The sequence below is a fragment of the Oncorhynchus keta genome, unplaced genomic scaffold (assembly GCF_023373465.1).
Source record: "Oncorhynchus keta strain PuntledgeMale-10-30-2019 unplaced genomic scaffold, Oket_V2 Un_contig_5916_pilon_pilon, whole genome shotgun sequence".
Classification (NCBI taxonomy): domain Eukaryota; kingdom Metazoa; phylum Chordata; class Actinopteri; order Salmoniformes; family Salmonidae; genus Oncorhynchus; species Oncorhynchus keta.
The window spans coordinates 576,141-594,559 of NW_026288583.1; the positions used below are offsets into that span (position 1 = coordinate 576,141).

The 18,419-nt window shown below is 41.9% G+C and overlaps 1 long non-coding RNA gene across 1 annotated transcript; it reads left to right on the forward strand.

The window, feature by feature from the left end:
* Window positions 1-600: 600 nt before the first annotated feature.
* On the forward strand, window positions 601-2,643 carry LOC118362065 (uncharacterized). The gene is made up of 3 exons (XR_004821142.2): window positions 601-685; window positions 937-982; window positions 1,160-2,643. It is a non-coding gene; the product is annotated as an uncharacterized LOC118362065 (long non-coding RNA).
* Window positions 2,644-18,419: the final 15,776 nt, after the last annotated feature.

The following is an 18,419-nucleotide window of genomic DNA, read 5'->3' on the forward strand; positions in this document are numbered from 1 at the left end:
CAGTTATACATGTCAGCAGGGATTACAATTAAGCTAGCTTGAGGCTAGTACTTTTCAGACTGGCCTAGTAGACAATGTGCCTGACACAACAGGGAAATGGCTATAAATACAAATAAATTAAAAACAGGGAAATGGCCAGTGCCCAAAATCCTTATGTTCCATCCCTGAATGTCAGTCCCTTTCAGACAATCTGCCTATCACTGTTGGTCCTCCTCAGTGACCTCACGGCTGAGGGTTTTAACTTTCCTCTTGAGAATTAGAATCAGAAGTACAGTTGTATAGCTCATCGCAATACTTCACCTCTTTGAGCAAATAGCACGCTAGACTCTCCTGATCATCTAGTTGAGCATTCCAGATAATTTCTCCATCCCAGCAGAAATGTAGTAGGATTTTTGGATGTTCAGATAGACCAAAGCTAGTCCATATTAGTCAAGTCCGTGTGTTATGGTATTTTAATATATATAATCAACTTAGCTAGCTAGTAAAAGTGACTTTCAGATGGGCAGACCTGAAAACCACAGTGACAACACTTGGGTCAGCAGCTGCCATTTTCTGTTGGGAATTGTTGCTTGGGAAACAAAAACAAACAATGAGGCTCACCTCACGAGAAGCAGTGCATGGTCAATACCACCCTATTCAAGGAGATCTGCTCGAAGTGATCAAAGTGTGCTCTCTCACTCTGGGGGTAAGACATAATTTAAACATAACCGATATAAATTCCCACTGTGCCCATGATAAAATGCTATCTGAATTGTGTTGTACTACAATGAAACTGAGGAGATGGACTCCACCAGCCTTCATGATTGAACTTACGTTAACTACATTACTTTAGTTGGCTGCTTTGAACAAAACTTTAATGTAATATAACCTATTCTAGGACCCTATTGTTTATGTATGATCTTTATTCATTGTTCACTTGTTTTTCAACAATGCCAGGTACAGGCAGGGATGACTGCAGCCTTCAGCAAGTAATATACAAGAGGTAAGAAATTATTTGAACATCAAGATATAAATTCCCAATGTGCCCACGATAAAGTGAACTACGACTTTAGTTGGCTGCTTTTCGCAAAACTTGCATGTAATATAACCTATTCTGGGAACCGAGTGTGTATGTATGAACTTTGTGGAATATTTTTTGACCATTGGCTTCCCTGAATAGAGGTACTGACAGAAGCAGCAATATGAGTTTGTCAGAGGTCGTCAATCTGGATGGGGATGGAGGCTTTGGTGGTCAACACAACGAAGAAGCAGATGTCCCTTCCAGTGATGTGGAGCTGATCTTGGACCTCGTACCATTAAAACTTCTTTGGGATCTTTGTCCCTTCCACGGGACGGTTGAGCTAATGTAGGCTAATGCGATAAGCATGAGGTTGTAAGTGCCAGGACATAGACATATCTGATATTGGAAGAAAGCTTACATTCTTATTAATCTAACTGCACTGTCCAATTTACAGTAGCTATTACAGTGAACTAATACCATGCTACTGTTGGGAGGAGAGTGCACAATTTTGAACATGAGACGTTATTAATAAACAAATTAGGCATATTTAGGCAGTCTTTGAAACAACATTTTGAACAGAAATGCAAAGGGTCATTGGATCAGTCTAAAACTTTGCACATACGCTGCTGCCATCTAGTGGCCAAGATCTAAATTGCAACTCTTAAGGATCCACCCCTTTTTTTCAATTTTCACCTAAAATGACATACCCCAATCTAACTTTCTGTAACTCAGGCCCTGAAGCAAAAATATACATTTTCTTGGTACCATTTGAAAGGAAACACTTTGATGTTTGTGGAGATGTTAAAGGAATGTAGGAATATAACACAATATATCATATTTTGCAATGTGAGATATCACAATCTCTTTCAATAATGAACAGAATGGAGGAAGTCTTTACTCCAGTGAGATTGCTGAGGCGAACACCGCCATGTTTAGTTTTGCCCAACATAGATTGAGGCACAGACACGATGTCAATCGATTCCCGGGACCACCCATACGTAGAATGTATGCACACATGACTGTATGTCGCTTTGAATAAAAGCGTCTGCTAAATGGCATATATTATTATATTATTATTATAGCTGAGCTGACTACACTGACAGTGCTAGTGGCAGACTCCACTAAGCTGGCAGGCTGGCTAACAGCCTGCTGCCTGGCCTGCCTGCTGCCTGGCCTGCCCTCTATCTCATTGTGGAGCTAGATGAGTTATAGGGCCCTGTCTATGCGATAGATAAGATGAGAGCACCCCTCCAGCTAGGATGGAGTCAATCAATCCTCAGCTGGCCAGGCTTGGTCCTGTTTGTGGGAGAGTCCCAGAAAGAGGGCCAATTATCTACAAAGTATATCTTTTGGGATGTAGTAAACAGTTTTCTACCAGCGATCTATCTAAGAGATGGTTGCCATTTTACGATCTAATAACCAATTGTGCTATTGTGTGTGTTTATCCGCTTTAATTGTAATTCATATTGTACATAATGTTTCTGCAATCATCTCTTATGACCAGAAAGAGCTTCTAGATATCAGGACAGCGATTACTCACCCCGTACTGGAAGAATATATTTTTTTCTTTAACGAGTCGGACGCAAAGGATTTACTCCAGACACCCGACAAGGCCCTCACCCCAGTCATTCGCAGGAGAAAGAGATGGGTATGTAGGTCTGGGTGCCTTGTAATGTGGGTAATCTGCCTTTACCATCGGTCCTATTAGCCAAAGTACAATCATTGGATAATAAAATAGACGAGCAAAGAGCACATACAGCATATCCTACAAATGGTACATTGAAAACGGTAATATCTTATGTTTCACTGAGTCGTGGCTGAACGACGACATGAATAACATACAGCTGGCAGGTTTTACTCTTTTTCGGCAGGATAGAACAGACGCCTCTGATAAGACAAGGGGTGGCGGTCTATGTTTATTTGTAAACAACAGCTGGTGCACAACATCTAAGGAAGTCTCAAGTATTTGCTCGCCTAAGTTGGGGTATCTCATGTAGACCACACTATTTACCAAGAGAGTTTTCATCTATATTCTTTGTAGCTGTCTATTTAAACTTCTTAGGGATAGTGAGACGCTAGCGTCTCAAGTGGTCAATAGCCCTGGGAAATGCATAGTGCCAAATTCAAATAAAACGCGATAAAACTCAAACGTTCATTAAATCACACATTAAATCACACAAAATAATTAGCGTAGCCGGCGCTACACAAAACGCTGAAATAAAATATAAAACATGCATTACCTTTGACGAGCTTCTTTGTTGGCACTCCAATATGTCCCATAAACATCACAATTGGTCATTTTTTTCGATTAATTCCATCCATGTATACCCAAAATGTCCATTTATAAAGCAGGTTTGATCCGGAAAAAAACGTCACTACATTTCAAAAGTTGCCTATAAACTTTTCCAAAATATTTCAAACTACTTTTGTAATACAACTTTAGGTATTTTTAAACGTTAATAATCAATCAAATTGTAGAAGGGGCAAACTGTATTCGATAGAGAAAGTAAACAAAACATGCCCCTTTTTCCCTGCGTAACTATCAAAAGTGTAACGTTGTTCCAGGATGTGCCTTTTCTTCGTTTCACCAATGATTAACTTCAACCCAATTCCAAAGACTGGTGACATCCTGTGGAAGTCGTAGGAACTGTAAAATGGGCGCTATATCAAATTTCTCTTGGCAAGGACACCTAAGGGAACTGTCAGAGGAAAAAATATTTTCTGTTATAGTCACAGACATGATTGAACCCGTTTTAGAAACTTCAGAGTGTTTTCAATCCACACCTACTAATCATATGCATGTAATATATTCCTGGCATGAGTTGCAGGAAGTTGAAATCGTGCACGCTATTTATCAAAAAGTGGAAATGCTGCCCCCTATATCTAAGAAGTTAAAACCACAAACCAATGCTCGCACTAAGACAGCACTCAATGAGCTGTATACGGCCATAAGCAAACAGGAAAACGCTCATCCAGAGGCGGCACTCCTAGTGGCCGGGGACTTTAATGCAAGGAAACTTAAGTCAGTTTTAACTCATTCCCGCAAAAATTCTATACCACCTTTACTTCACACACAGAGACAAGTACAAAGCTCTCCCTCGCCCTCCATTTGGCAAATCTGACCATAATTCTATCCTCCTGATTCCTGCTTACAAGTGAAAACGAAAGTAGAAAAATACTGGTAGCTGACTTTTGCGCAACAATTTCCACGCAGACACCGTGCGGGACACTTGGCAATTGTAGTCTCTTATGGTCAATCTTCCAATGATATGCCTACAAATACGTCACAATGCTGCAGACACCTTGGGAAACGATAGAAAGTGTCCGTTCATTCCTGTCGCATTCAGCCAGGCGATCATGGAAAACGTAGCTTCAGAAATCCTGTTCATTTCCTGGGCGCTCAAACATCTTGGTTTTGCCTGAAGCTTTTGTTCAACGGCACTCACAGTGAAAATCTTTGCAGTTCTGGAAACGTCAGAGTGTCTTCTTTCCAAAACTATCAATTCCAAGCATAGTCGAGCATCTTTTCGTGACAAAATATTGCGCTTAAAACGGGCACGTCTTTTTATCCAAAAATGAAATAATGCCCCTAGTGGACTAACAGGTTAATCAGTGTTATTCTCTGAGTTTGTTGGACTTCAGAAGGAAAATATATGTAGCTAATGGGTGAACGTTTGTTCACTCAACAAACTTTGCTCACAGTGAGCTGAATGTATAAAAACTTGTTGAGTCTAATTACAATTTCATGTTTGTTTTTGGAAGTCAACACTGTATGTTGGTTCAGCTATATTCCCAGATGTGGAGCAAACTCACAACCCTATTGCAGCTGGTTGCCTTACAATTGTACGTTGAATTTTTTATGACCTGTGTTTTTGCATGTACATTGATTGGTTGATTATCTTAAGCTACACCAACATAATTAACATACATTTTCTAAAGTAATCCAATCTGTTATTAGTTGGACTTTTTGCATCTGTTACTGAGATGGCTATTCCAGTTATTATTGAGACTACCTACATCAAATAGAAGTATTTCCTGGCAGTCATTGTCAGTGCAGGTTGGGGGTGATTAACGTTCTCTGGCTGGATTCCAATATTTCAAGTTGAATTGTATGTTCACTCAACGTCAAATGAAAAGTAGAGTGAACATTAAAATTCAACTTGAGAATGTATGTTGGTTCAGCTATATGCCAAACATTTTTGCAAACTCACAATCCTATTGCAGTCTGCTGCCTTACAATTGTACATTGATTCAACTTTTTTATAGTGCAGGGAGACAAAATACACTTCTAAACTCAAAGTGCAATGTAGCCTAGTTTAATTTCAACACAGGTGTATAGCGAGATAAAGTCAAGTTGAATTTGAAATGTGTTGATTGATCCATACACTTGTATTACAATGATGAGACTGCTTATCATTTTTCTAAGTAGTCGAGGAGGCCTTGTTTATCAAATCAATGATCACTCACACGCCAAAGTAGAAGAAGAGAGGATGAGAAGTGGAGTACAATAAAGTTGACCAATGCGATGTAGATTAGTTGCCCTTGGCTGGGAAGCTGACCCTAGATCTGTGCCTACAGGCAAGTAGCAGGGAAGATATGAGGGGAGGGGTTCTCAATTGAAGACACCTTTAGTTAGTTAATGAGTGCAGGGCTGGGCTGATAGATGGGGGTATAAAGACAAGCAGGAAGCTGTGGTTGACTCTACTGTCACTGTCTTATAGTCACCATGTCTTTCTCAGGAAATACCAGATGGAGTCACATGACAACTTTGAGTCTTTCATGGAGGCTGTTGGTAAGTCTTGCTGTTGGGTTTGTACATTTGATTAGACTTGGGGTGTTAATTTCAGAAGTCGTGGTCCTTTCAGTAATAATGTTCAATGGTGACTGCAAATGGAATGGTTACTTCTGAGTAGCAAACCCAGGTAGCACATTAGTTTCCTTGGATGTTCTGGGAACAGAATGTGTCTTGATTAATGTTTGTTTTTGTATGGCAAGTTCTTTAGTGTTCTGAGAACATGACTAACTGAGAGCCTACAGAACATTATGCTGAAGTACTGACATTCCCACAGGAGAATATTTAAAGTCAGCTGAACAACTTGAACATTGCCAATGTAAAATGACTAATGTTCCTAGAACTTTACCTTAAATTAAAGTCTGAACTTAAAGGAAATATTCTGATCAAATAATGAAATGCCAAGAAAATAACATTTGGCAAATTCCTTTAATGAGAATGTTCCAAAGCCAAGCAACTGTCCTGCACCATTACCAGAATGTGGTATGCAAAATAACCAAGCCCTAAAATGTATGGTCCTCAGAATGTTATGTGCTAGCTGGGAATGCATTCAGATCATTGTGTTGCCATATTATAGTGCATACTTCAGTAGTAATAATTCAATGTTCATGTCCCACTTCATTAACTTTTTGTAGTACTAAAAAGCAGTCTATGACTCTCTCGCTGCCGCAAACATGTAGGTCTCCCTGATGAGCTTATCCAGGAGGGCAAAGACATCAAGAGCATCTCTGAGATTGAGGAGACTGGAGACCACTTCAAGGTGACTGTCACCACGGGGACAAAGATCCTCACCAACTCCTTCACCATTGGCCAGGAGACGGAGCTCGAGTCGCCGACCGGGGAGAAAGTCAATGTGGGTGGCGCATGTCACAACCCAACCATGAGTTTCATACATGTAGCCTGGGTTTATCCATCTCTCTACATATACAGCAAGTATCTAACTAAACTAAGTTCAGCTGATGTGGGGTTAGTTCAGGTCCCAGTGACGTTGCGGGAGGACTGACTTTCGTTGGCAGAATCTCCTCTGCTCTCCAGGGACTGGGCGCACAGTTGCGTCTCAAAACCAACTCACACACCTGATGCACACTGTCACTTTTTCTTCTCCATATATGGCCATCCGACTTGGGCCTGTTAAATTGGTCCTAGTTGACTGTAGTTGGTGACCACTGGTTTCAGATCTAACCGTTGACCTCTCCTGTTTCAGTCTGTGGTGATGAGGGAAGGTAACAAGCTGACGGCCATCCTGAATGGGATCGAATATGTCACAGAACTTACAGATGCAAACACCCTCGTCAACGTGAGTCTGGAGCATATGGCTGGGGGTTTCACGAAGCGACACAATTTCAGGGTTAATTTATACCATTAACAAAATGGCTAGTCTATGACAGTGCCGTGAACGCAATTCAACAGTTTGCTGCCGCCAATGTTCTAATTGCATGCTGACCCCACCGCTCGCGTCGCAAAATAAATGTACGTGTTATTCAATCATTGCACCCACACTGCTTGCGTGCCACAGCAGGCGTCTGCGTGTAATAATTACAGATGCTTTCTCTTTTCAGACAATGACTCTGTCTGGCATGTCATACAAGAGGACCAGCAAACGAATGTGAAGATCTACTGCACTCTTTGGATAAATAAAATGTGAAAGGCATTGAATGGTCTGGTCTCAGCATTTCATATCAATGAGTAGAACTTCAGGGGAAAATTGAAGCTTGAGTTGGATGAATGTGGTATTCAATAGAATAGCGTAGTTCCGTGAACATTACACTCGGGCCAAAATGGATTTTCTACATTTTAATGTGACTGCTTTATAGCAAATGTGAACCCAGCAGTGTGGAACTACCAAAGCCTTCATTTCTATCTAGTCTGTTGCAATATGGGTCAGAATCCTACCACATTGGGTGCATCAGTTTAAAAGCAGATTCCTCAATTTCCAGTTATTTTTGAAAATCAAGTTTCAGGCAATGTTTTTGGACATTGCTTTCACTAGTTCCACCCCAGTGTAGCTTACAAGGGGCTAAAGGTGCACCATTTGAGGGTGACCGGTTTCCCAGCTACAGTGTGGTTGGAAAAGCTAAGGACCCTGGGACTAAACACCTCCCTCTGCAACTGGATCCTGCACTTCCTGACGGTCCTCCAGGTGGTAAAGGTAGGCAACAAGTCTGCCACACTGATCCTTAACACTGGGGCCCCTCCTGTACTCCCTGTTCACCCACGACTGCGTGGTAAAACATGACTCCAACACCAAGTTTGAGGTGCACCACAACACAAATGGTATGGTGTACTGACAATGATGAGACCTGGCAGTGTGGTGCCAGGACAACCTCTCCCCTCAATGTGAGCACAACAAAGGAGCTGATCATTGACTACAGGAAAAGGCGTGCTAAACAAGTCCCCGTTAACATCGACAGAACGAGTTTCTAGTTCCTTGGTGTCCACATTACCAACAAACTATCATGGTCGTGTCTTTATCATTAACTGAAGACTTCGTTTATATGAAAGATTCTCTAATTGGTTACTAGATTTTTAAACTTAACCTGTTACTCCTACCCCCTACTTTTTTGAACATTCTGTTAAAAATCGCGCAACATTTCAGCGCCCTGCTGCTCATGCCAGGAATATAGTATATGATTATGTGTGGATAGAAAACACTCAGACATTTATAAAACTGGTTAAATCACGGCTGTGACTATAACAGAACGTGCGTTTCATCGAAAAGCGCAAGAAAATCTGATCACTGAAAATGGAAATATATATCCATCCCCCACTTCAAGCCATTGAAAAAGGCGAACCACATTAAATGGGGCTGAGGTTGCAATTACCTACAGCTTCCACACGATGTCAACAGTCTTGTCATTTGCCTAGACTTTGTTTCTTGGTCAAACGAAGAAGAGAAGCCATTTGTTCAGGTCTCCGACCGGATATTTTGGTTGAGATTTACCCGGACATTATTTCCAGAAGGACAGCTAAAGAATATACATCGCCTCGTGATCAATTTGATCGCTTATTAACGTGTACTAATACCTAAAGTTGCATTACAAAAGTAATTTGAAGTTTTTTGTTGAAGTTTATCGTCGACTTTTTGAATTTTAAAAATTGACGTTACGTTATAAGACGCAATTTTTTTGTTTGTCACAGTCTTCATAGATCGATATCTAGGCTATATATGGACCGATTTAATCGGAAAAAAGACCCAATAGTGATTATGGGACATCTAGGAGTGCCAACAAAGAAGATGGTCAAAGGTAATGATTGTTTTATATTTTATTTGTGCGGTTTGTGTAGCGACGACTATGCTAATTATTTTGTTTACGTCCCCTGCGGGTCTTTTGGGGTGTTACATGCTATCAGATAATAGCTTCTCATGCTTTCGCCGAAAAGCATTTTAAAAATCTGACTTGTTGCCTGGATTCACAACGAGTGTAGCTTTAATTCAATACCCTGCATGTGTATTTTAATGAACGTTTGAGTTTTAACTAGTACTATTAGCATTTAGCGTAGCACATTTGCATTTCCAGATGGCTAGATGGGACGCCTGCGTGTCAGGTAGGAGCAAGAGGTTAATGACACAGTCGCTAGGTGTACAGTGTTTCCTCTGGCACATTGGTGCGGCTGGCTTCTGGGTTAAGTGGGCATTGTGTCAAGAAGCAGTGCAGCTTCGTTGGGTTGTGTTTCGGAGGATGCATGGCTCTCCACCCTTCACCTTTACATTTCACCTCTCCCGAGTCTGTACAATGAGACAAGACTGTAACTACCAATTGGGCAGAAGTGAAATGATGGAAAAAATGGAGGTCACTGTGTTCTTGAAAATCATCAATGCTTCAAATATGTTTTGGTACCCTTCCCCAGGTCTGTGCCTCAACACAATCCTGTATCGGAGCTCGACAGACAATTCCTTTGTCTTCTTGGCTTGGTTTTTGCTCTGACATGAACTGTCAACTGTGGAACCTTATGTAGACGTGTGTGTGCCTTTTCCAAATCATGTCCAATCAACTGAATTTATCACAGGTGAACTCCAATTGTAACGAAGATGCTGGGAGTCGAAAAGCTGGTGCAGGGGGTTAGCTTAATTAAAACCTCTTAGAACTACCCATCCCGGATCCGGGAGAATTGTCATCAACTACACTAATTAGCATAGCGCAACGGTCAAAAAATATGACTAGAAAATATTCATATTCATGAAATCACAAGTGAAATATAGTGAAACACAGCTTAGCCTTTTAACTTCTTCGATATAGGGGGCGCTCTTTTAATTTTTGGATTGATTCTAAACAACGTTTGCCATGTTTCTGTCGATACTATGGAGTTAATTTGGAAAAAAGTTTGGCGATGTAATGACTGAATTTTCGGGTTTTTGTCTTAGCCAAACGTGATGAACAAAACGTAGCGATTTCTCCGACACAAATAATATTTTTGGAAAAACTGAACATTTGCTATCTAATGAGTCTCCTCATTTAAAACATCCGAAGTTCTTCAAAGTTAAATGATTTTATTTGAATGCTTTTCTTGTTTTTGTGAAAATGTTGCCTGCTGAATGCTAGGCTTAATGCTATGCTAGCTATCAATACTCTTACACAAATGCTTGTGTAGCTATGGTTGAAAAGCATATTTTGAAAATCTGAGATGACAGTGTTGTTAACAAAAGACTAAGCTTGTGAGCCAATATATTTATTTAATTTCATTTGTGATTTTCATGAATAGTTAACGTTGCATTATGCTAATGAGCTTGAGGCTATGATTACGCTCCCAGATACGGGATTGCTCGTCGCAAGAGGTTAATCACCCTGTCATCTCAGATTTTGAAATTATGCTTTACAGCCAAAGCAAGACAAGCTTTTGCGTAAGTTTATCGATAGCCTAGCATAGCATTATGTCCAGATAGCAGCAGGAAGCTTTGTCACGAAAATGAAAAAAGCAGTCAAATTAACCATTTACCTTTGATGACCTTTGGATGTTTATACCCAAAATACCTCCTTTTGTTGGTCACGTTATGTTGAGAAGGCCACCGGAAATAGCTGTCACGACAACGGCAAATTATGTCCATAATATCGATAGAAACATGGCAAACTTTTTTTATAATCAATCCTCAAGGTGTTTTTCAAATATGTATTCGATAATATATCAACCGGGACAATTGGCTTTTCAGTAGGAGCGAGAGGAAAAATGACTACCTCTGTCTTTTACGCAAGAATCACTCTGAGAGCCCTCAGCAGGCCACTGACGCAATGTAGTCGTTTACGCTCATTCTTCAAAATAAAGGCCTGAAATTACGTCTAATGGCCGTAGACACCTTAGGGAAGACGTAGAAAAAGGAATCTGGTTGATATCCCTTTCAATGGGCAATAGGAATGCATAGAAAGACAGGGGTTTCAAAATAAGAGTCCTGATTGGATTTTTCTCAGGATTTCACCTGCAATATCAGTTCTGTTATACTCACAGACAATATTTTTTTTACAGTTTTACAGAATGTTATTTTTCCAAAAATGAAAATAGTGTCCCTAGATTCAACAGGTTAATGGCTAAGGCCTCTTTCTCTACGGTAGCATATCTCTGTTCCCGATCGCTGAGCTTCCTACTTATGAAGAGAATCGGCATCTCTGCTTCTCCTTTACCCTGAGCTAGTACGGCCCCGAGCCCCGTATCCGAGGCGTCGACCTGCACAATGAACTCTTGTGAGAAGTCCGGAGCCTGTAGGACTGGATCAGAACACAGGCCATCTTTTATCAATTGAAAGGCCTCTTCCGTCTCGTCTTTCCACTCTACCTGGTTTGGCAGGTTTTTCTTGATAAGGTTTGTGGGGTTGGCAATGGTTGCATATCCTGTGTGGGAGAAGCATGTCCCAGTTTTTCCCGTCTCGGGACACCACTCTTCTCAACATGCATTTAATCGTTTTGTTCAAGCGTTCACCCAACCCGTCTGTTTGAGGGTGGAATATGCTTGAAAGTATCTGTTGAACCTGATATAACCGACACAAGTCCTTCATCAACCGGGACATGAACGGGGTTCCCTGATCGGTTAAGATCGTCTTGGGGAGGCCCACATGAGAGAACATCATGAATAACTCTTTGGCAATTCCCTTTGACGACATGTTACGCAGGGGTATGGCCTCCGGGAACTTGGTAGCGTAATCTATAACCACAAGGATGTACTCGTGTCCTCTGGCGGATTTTGGGAGGGGTCCTACGAGGTCCATAGCTATGCATTCAATTGGAGTCTCTATGATGGGGAGAGGAATCAAAGGGTTACGTAGGTAAGAGCAGCAGATGGTAACTCTGGGTCGTCATATGTGTATATGTATTTGTATATGTGTATGTATATATATATATATATATATATATATATATATATATATATATCTTGTTTTTTTCCTTTCCTGTGGTGGTCCTCATGAGAGGTAGTTTCATCATAACGCTTGATGGCCCTTTTTGCGAATGCACTTTTGCGAATGCACTTTTTTCCATTGCACATTTTCCAGGTTGACTGACCTTCATGTCTTAAAATAATTCAAATAATTTGGGCTTCAAAGAGTTCAAGGAAGAGACACAGCTCAACATACAACTGTTCAAAAGAGACTGCGTGAATCAGCCCTTCATGGTCGAATTGCTTCAAAGAAACCACTACTAAAGGACACCAATAAAAAGAGACATGAGAAGAAGAGACCCCCCCCTATTTTCTGTAGTCCACGATCAGCTCCTTCGTCTTACTGATGTTGAGGAAGAGGAACCACACTGCCATGTCACTGACCTCCTCCCTGTAGGCTGTCTCATCGTCACCGTTGATCAGGCCTTCCACCGTCTTCAGCAAACTCGATGATGGTGTAGGAGTCGTGCGTAGTCGTGGGTGAACAGAGAGTACAAGAGGGGACAAAGCACACACCTCCGTGGGGGCCTCATGTTGATGGTCAGCATGGCGGAGGTGATATTCCCTACCTAAATCACCTTGGTTTGGCCCGTCTGGTAGTCCAAGATCCAGTTTCTAGAGGGAGGTATTCAGTCCCAGGGTCAATGGTTTTGAACACTGAACTGTAGTCAATGCACAGTATTCTCACATAGGTATTCCTCTTACTGCATCTAGGTGAGGGCAGTGTGGAATACAATTGAAATGGTGTTCTCTATGGATCTGTGGCATGAAGCTTTAGAGTTTTTGGGAACAGGAATGATGGTGGTCAGTTTAAGACATGTGGAGATTACCGACTAGGACAAGGAGAGATTGAAAATTCTCCTATTATTGTTATGCGGGTGACACTCAGCCACTCTTCTCCTTCATCCCTTGTGACACCCAGATGGTGACACGCATCTCTGTGTGCCTGGAAGACATCTCAGCTTGGAGCTTAACCTCAGCAAAACGGAGCTGATCTTCCTCCCGGGGAAGGCCTGCCTGCTTCAAGACCTCTCCTCACAGTTGACACCTCCACAGTGTCCTCCCCCATAGTGCGAAGAATATTGGTGTGACCCCGGACAACACCCTGTCATTCTCTGCAAACATCAAAGCAGTGACTCACTCCTGCAGGTTCAGGCTCGACAACATCCATTGAGCACTCGATTCCTCGAGTTACTACGGATTCCTCTGATATTAAACGCGTAAATATAGTTGAACTATTGATCAGTAGATCCGGAGGAGAGGGAGGGAGGGTTGGCGAGCCATTGTTTCGCAGGCTCTTTCTCAGACTGGTTCTCAGGCTCTCAGTGTGCATGCATGTATGTGTGCATGTTTGTGCATGCAATTGCATGCATGTGCACATGAGTATGTGTGTTGCTGCCAGCCAGAATGTTTAAGGTGACATAAACCATGTCTCATTACCATTCTGATAAGAAAGACAGTTTTCTCTCTGTAAAACAAATGGCCGTTTGGCGGGCATCTGGGTTCTTCTCCTTGACGCATTTTTAATTCCTATGAACTAGACATCATCTACTGTAGTCAGCAGCTCCCCCCTGGATCTATAGGGCCTCTACTGTAGTAAATGCAGCCAGTTACAAAAGCAGCTCAAGCAACATGAGGCTCGTGCTTTGGGTCTATTTTCCTCAAACCATTGACGATCTCTGAAACATGTCCTACTTACTCACGATGCCTGTTGATGTAGTTTGGTTTCAGGTCAACCAGGAGCAGATGTTCTTGTGTGCGTATGTCTGCGTGTTTGCGCAATACTATATCTATGACACTGTGTTCTTATATGTGTGTATTCAAGCTTCTGTAGGGCAGATACAGGGGAGGCTGGCTGGGGACTGTGACTGGTTGACTCATAGGCTATCAGATATCAACATCTCCCAATGCAGCAGGCCATGATGATATAAAACACAGACTGAAGTACAGGACAGAGGCAATGATAGAGGAAATTAATAATGTCTATGAGGTGGAGGGAAGGAAAGAGGAGAGGGTCATAGTGGGTTTGAGATCATAGCCTACAATACACCAATGAGATCAGTGTTAAGGCCTGTTGGTCAGGGTAAATGAAATAAGAGAAGGATGGCAAGTAGAACGATGGAAGAATGGATGCTCCTGGCTTTCCCATGTTTATATTACAGTAAGAACCTTGTTAGGAACATCATTAAATAATAGTTTATATATTTGTTTTCTCATATAGTCTATCAGAGAGGCAACGATGCTGGAGAATATATGCAACTTAACATATGGCCACCCAACATAGGATTTTTATCATTCAAAGCAATTTACACAACATGTGTCCCTTGCAAGAATCCAATCCACCTCTCTAGTGTTGCAAGCACCATGCTCTGACCAACTACTCCTATCTGCCGTGTCTTCTGTTGCCTCTGCCATTTATAACAGATATTTATTCCAGAGGAAAGAGGTTGTGAAATGGGTGAGGTATTATTACCCAGTGGAGGACTGCCAAGGGCAATCTGTAACATCTGGCCTCCTAGAGTTTAGTATTTGTGTGTAGGCGACACACACACACACACACTGCACACACACACGCACACACACACACACACACGCACACACACACACACACACGCACGCACACACACACACACACACACACACACACACACACACACACACACACACACACACACACACACACACACACACACACACACACACAGACAGATACACAGACAGATACACAGAGACAGACAGGAGGCTGAAGAAATGTGGCTTGGCACCTAAAACCCTCAAACTTTTACAGATGCACAATTGAGAGCGTCCTGTCGGGCTTGATCACCGCCCGGTATGGCAACTGCACCGCCCGCAACCATAGGGCTCTCCAGAGGGTGGTGTGGTCTGCCCAACGCATCACCGGGGACAAACTATCTGCCCTCCAGGACATCTACAGCACCCGATGTCACAGGATGGCCAAAAAGATAATCAAGGACAACAACGACCTGGCCCCCACCCCGCTATCATCCAAAAAGGCGAGGTCAGTACAGGTGTATCAATACTGGGACCGAGAGACTGAAAAACAGCTTCTTGTTAAATAGCCATCCCTTGCACCTTAGAGGCTAATGACTATATACATAGACTTGAAATCACTGGCCACTTTAATAAATGGAACACTAGTCACTTTAATAATGTTTACATATTTTGCATTGCTCATCTCATATGTCTATTCTACTGTATCTTAGTCTATGCCACTTTGACATTGCTTGTCCATTTATTTATATATTCTTAATTCCATTCCTTCACTTAGATTTGTGTGTACTGGGTATATTGTTAGATATTACTGTACTGTCAGAGCTAGAAACACAAGCATTTCACACCCGCAATGACATCTGCTAAACACGCGTATGTGGCCAATAAAATTCAATTTTATTTACATTTACATACATTTAAGTCATTTAGCAGACGCTCTTAGATTTGTGTGCATACACCTTATGACATCCAGTGGAACAGCCACTTACAATAGTGCATCTAAATCTTTTTTATGGGGGTATTACTTACCGCCCTATCCTAGGTATTCCTTGAAGAGGTGGGGTTTCAGGTGTCTCCGGAAGGTGGTGATTGACAAGCTGTCCTGGCGTCGTGAGGAGTTTGTTCCACCATTGAGGGGGCAGAACATAGCGAACAGTTTTGACTGGGCTGAGCGGGAACTGTACTTCCTCAGTGGTAGGGAGGCCAGCAGGCCAGAGGTGGATGAACGCAGTGCCCTTGTTTGGGTGTAGGGCCTGATCAGAGCCTGGAGGTACTGACCGTTCCCCTCACAGCTCCGTAGGCAAGCACCATGGTCTTGTAGCGGATAAATTCTTTGACACACACACACAAACACTATAGGTAAATTCACACACACACACACACACACACACACACACACACACACACACACACACACACACACACACACACACACACACACACACACACACACACACACACACACACACACACACACACACACACACACACACACACACACACACACACACACACACACACACACACACACACACAGTCCCCCTACACTCTTTACACACATTTAGTAATACTCACACACACATTCACATTTATTCACATGCACATTGGCACACATGTTTTCCTGCTAAAGCCTTGTCTTAAACCACAGCATCTTCACTCCCTTTGTCTAAATGTGGTTATTCTCTGTACAGACCCTCAACTTAAACTCCATATCAGAGTTGTGTGTCAGAGAGAGAAACACACAATCACGTATACAGTTTAAGTCGGAAGTTGACATACACCTAAGCCAAATACATTTTAACTCAGTTTTTCCACAATTCCTGACATTTAATCATAGTAAAAATTCCCTGTTTTAGGTCCGTTAGGATCACCACTTTTGACTTTAAATTTGAAATGTCAGAATAATAGTAGAGAGAATGATCTATTTCAGCTTTTATTTCTTTCATCACATTCCCAGTGGGTCAGAAGTTTACAGACACTGAATTAGTATTTGGTAGAAATGCCTTTAAATTGTTTAACTTGGGTCAAATGTTTCGGGTAGCCTTCCACAAGCTTCCCACAATAAATTTGATGAATTTTGTCCCATTCCTCCTGACAGAGCTGGTGTAACTGAGTCAGGTTTGTAGGCCTCCTTGCTCAGACACGCTATTTCAGTTCTGACCACACATTTTCTATAGGATTGAGGTCAGGGCTTTGTGATGGCCCTTCAATACCTTGACTTTGTTGTCCATAAGCCATTTTGCCACAACTTTGGAAGCATGCTTGGGGTCATTGTCCATTTGGAAGCCCAATTTGCGACCAAGATTCAACTTTCTGACTGATGTCTTGAGATGTTGCTTCAATATATCCACATAATTTTCTTTCCTCATGATGCCATCTATTTTGTGAAGTGCACCAGTCCCTCCTGCAGCAAAGCACCCCCACAACATGATGCTGCCACCCCCGTGCTTCACGGCTGGGATGGTGTTCTTTGGCTTGCAAGCCTCCACCTTTTTCCTCCAAACATAACAATGGTCATTAATCCAAACAGTTCTATTTTTGTTTCATCAGACCATAGGACACTTCTCCAAAAAGTATGATCTTTGTCCTCATGTGCAGTTGCAAACCAGACAGAACGCGTCTCCTTCCTGAGCGGTATGACGGCTGCGTGGTCCCATTGTTTTTATTCTTGCGCACTATTGTTTGTACAGATGAACGTGGTACCTTCAGGCGTTTGAACATTTCTCCCAAGGATGAACCCGACCCGGCCTGAAAAAACATTTCTGAGGTCTTAGCTGATTTCTTTTGATTTTCCCATGATGTCAAGCAAAGAGGCACTGAGTTTGAAGGTAGGCCTTGAAATACATCCACAGGTACACCTACAGTTGACTCAAATGATGTCAATTAGTCTATCAGAAGCTTCTAAAGCCATGACATCATTTTCTGGAATTTTCCAAGCTGTTTAAAGGCACAGTCAACTTAGTGAATGTGAACTTCTGACCCACTGGAATTGTGATACAGTGAATTATAAGTGAAATAATCTGTCTGTAAACAATTGTGGGAAAAATGACTTGTATCATACACAAAGTAGATTTCTAAAACCGACTTGCCAAAACTATAGTTTATTAACAAGAAATTTGTGTAGTGGTTGAAAAATGAGTTTTAATGACTTCAACCTAAGTGTATGTAAACTCCCGACTTCAACTGTATATGCCATGGGAGAACGACTGCCCCCTCCCATTGAGAATTTCAAATAGAAGGCCGAATGCGGTACTGCAGGCATCGTTTCCGTAAATCAGCATCCCCCATTCCAGTGAATGTGTACCTCGGTCGGCCTTCAACTTGAGATACTCCATGACTTGCCTAGTTAAATAAAGGTTCAATTTAAAAAGCACTGAGCTAGCCTGTAACGTCATTTCCTAGAGTAGCTGAAATTGGTATTGCATTGTTTTCAATAACTCCTCTATGTAGCAAAATGGCGACACACTGAAATAACACTTCCTGATCCTCCACTGAGCATCCTCTAGGAAACAATAGGGTGATGTCATCGATGGCTTCGTCCACATTTTTTTTACAGTCTATGATATACACACATACACACCACTTTCCACTTAACGCCACACAGACACAAAGAGCAATATAAACACTATTGTGAGGTGATTCCATTACTGTAACCTTACGGCATAAAGCAAACATCCACGTATACACATTGACACACACACACCTACCGACAAGACACAAGTCTCTTCCCCTTCAGTGTACACAGATCTGAGAGTG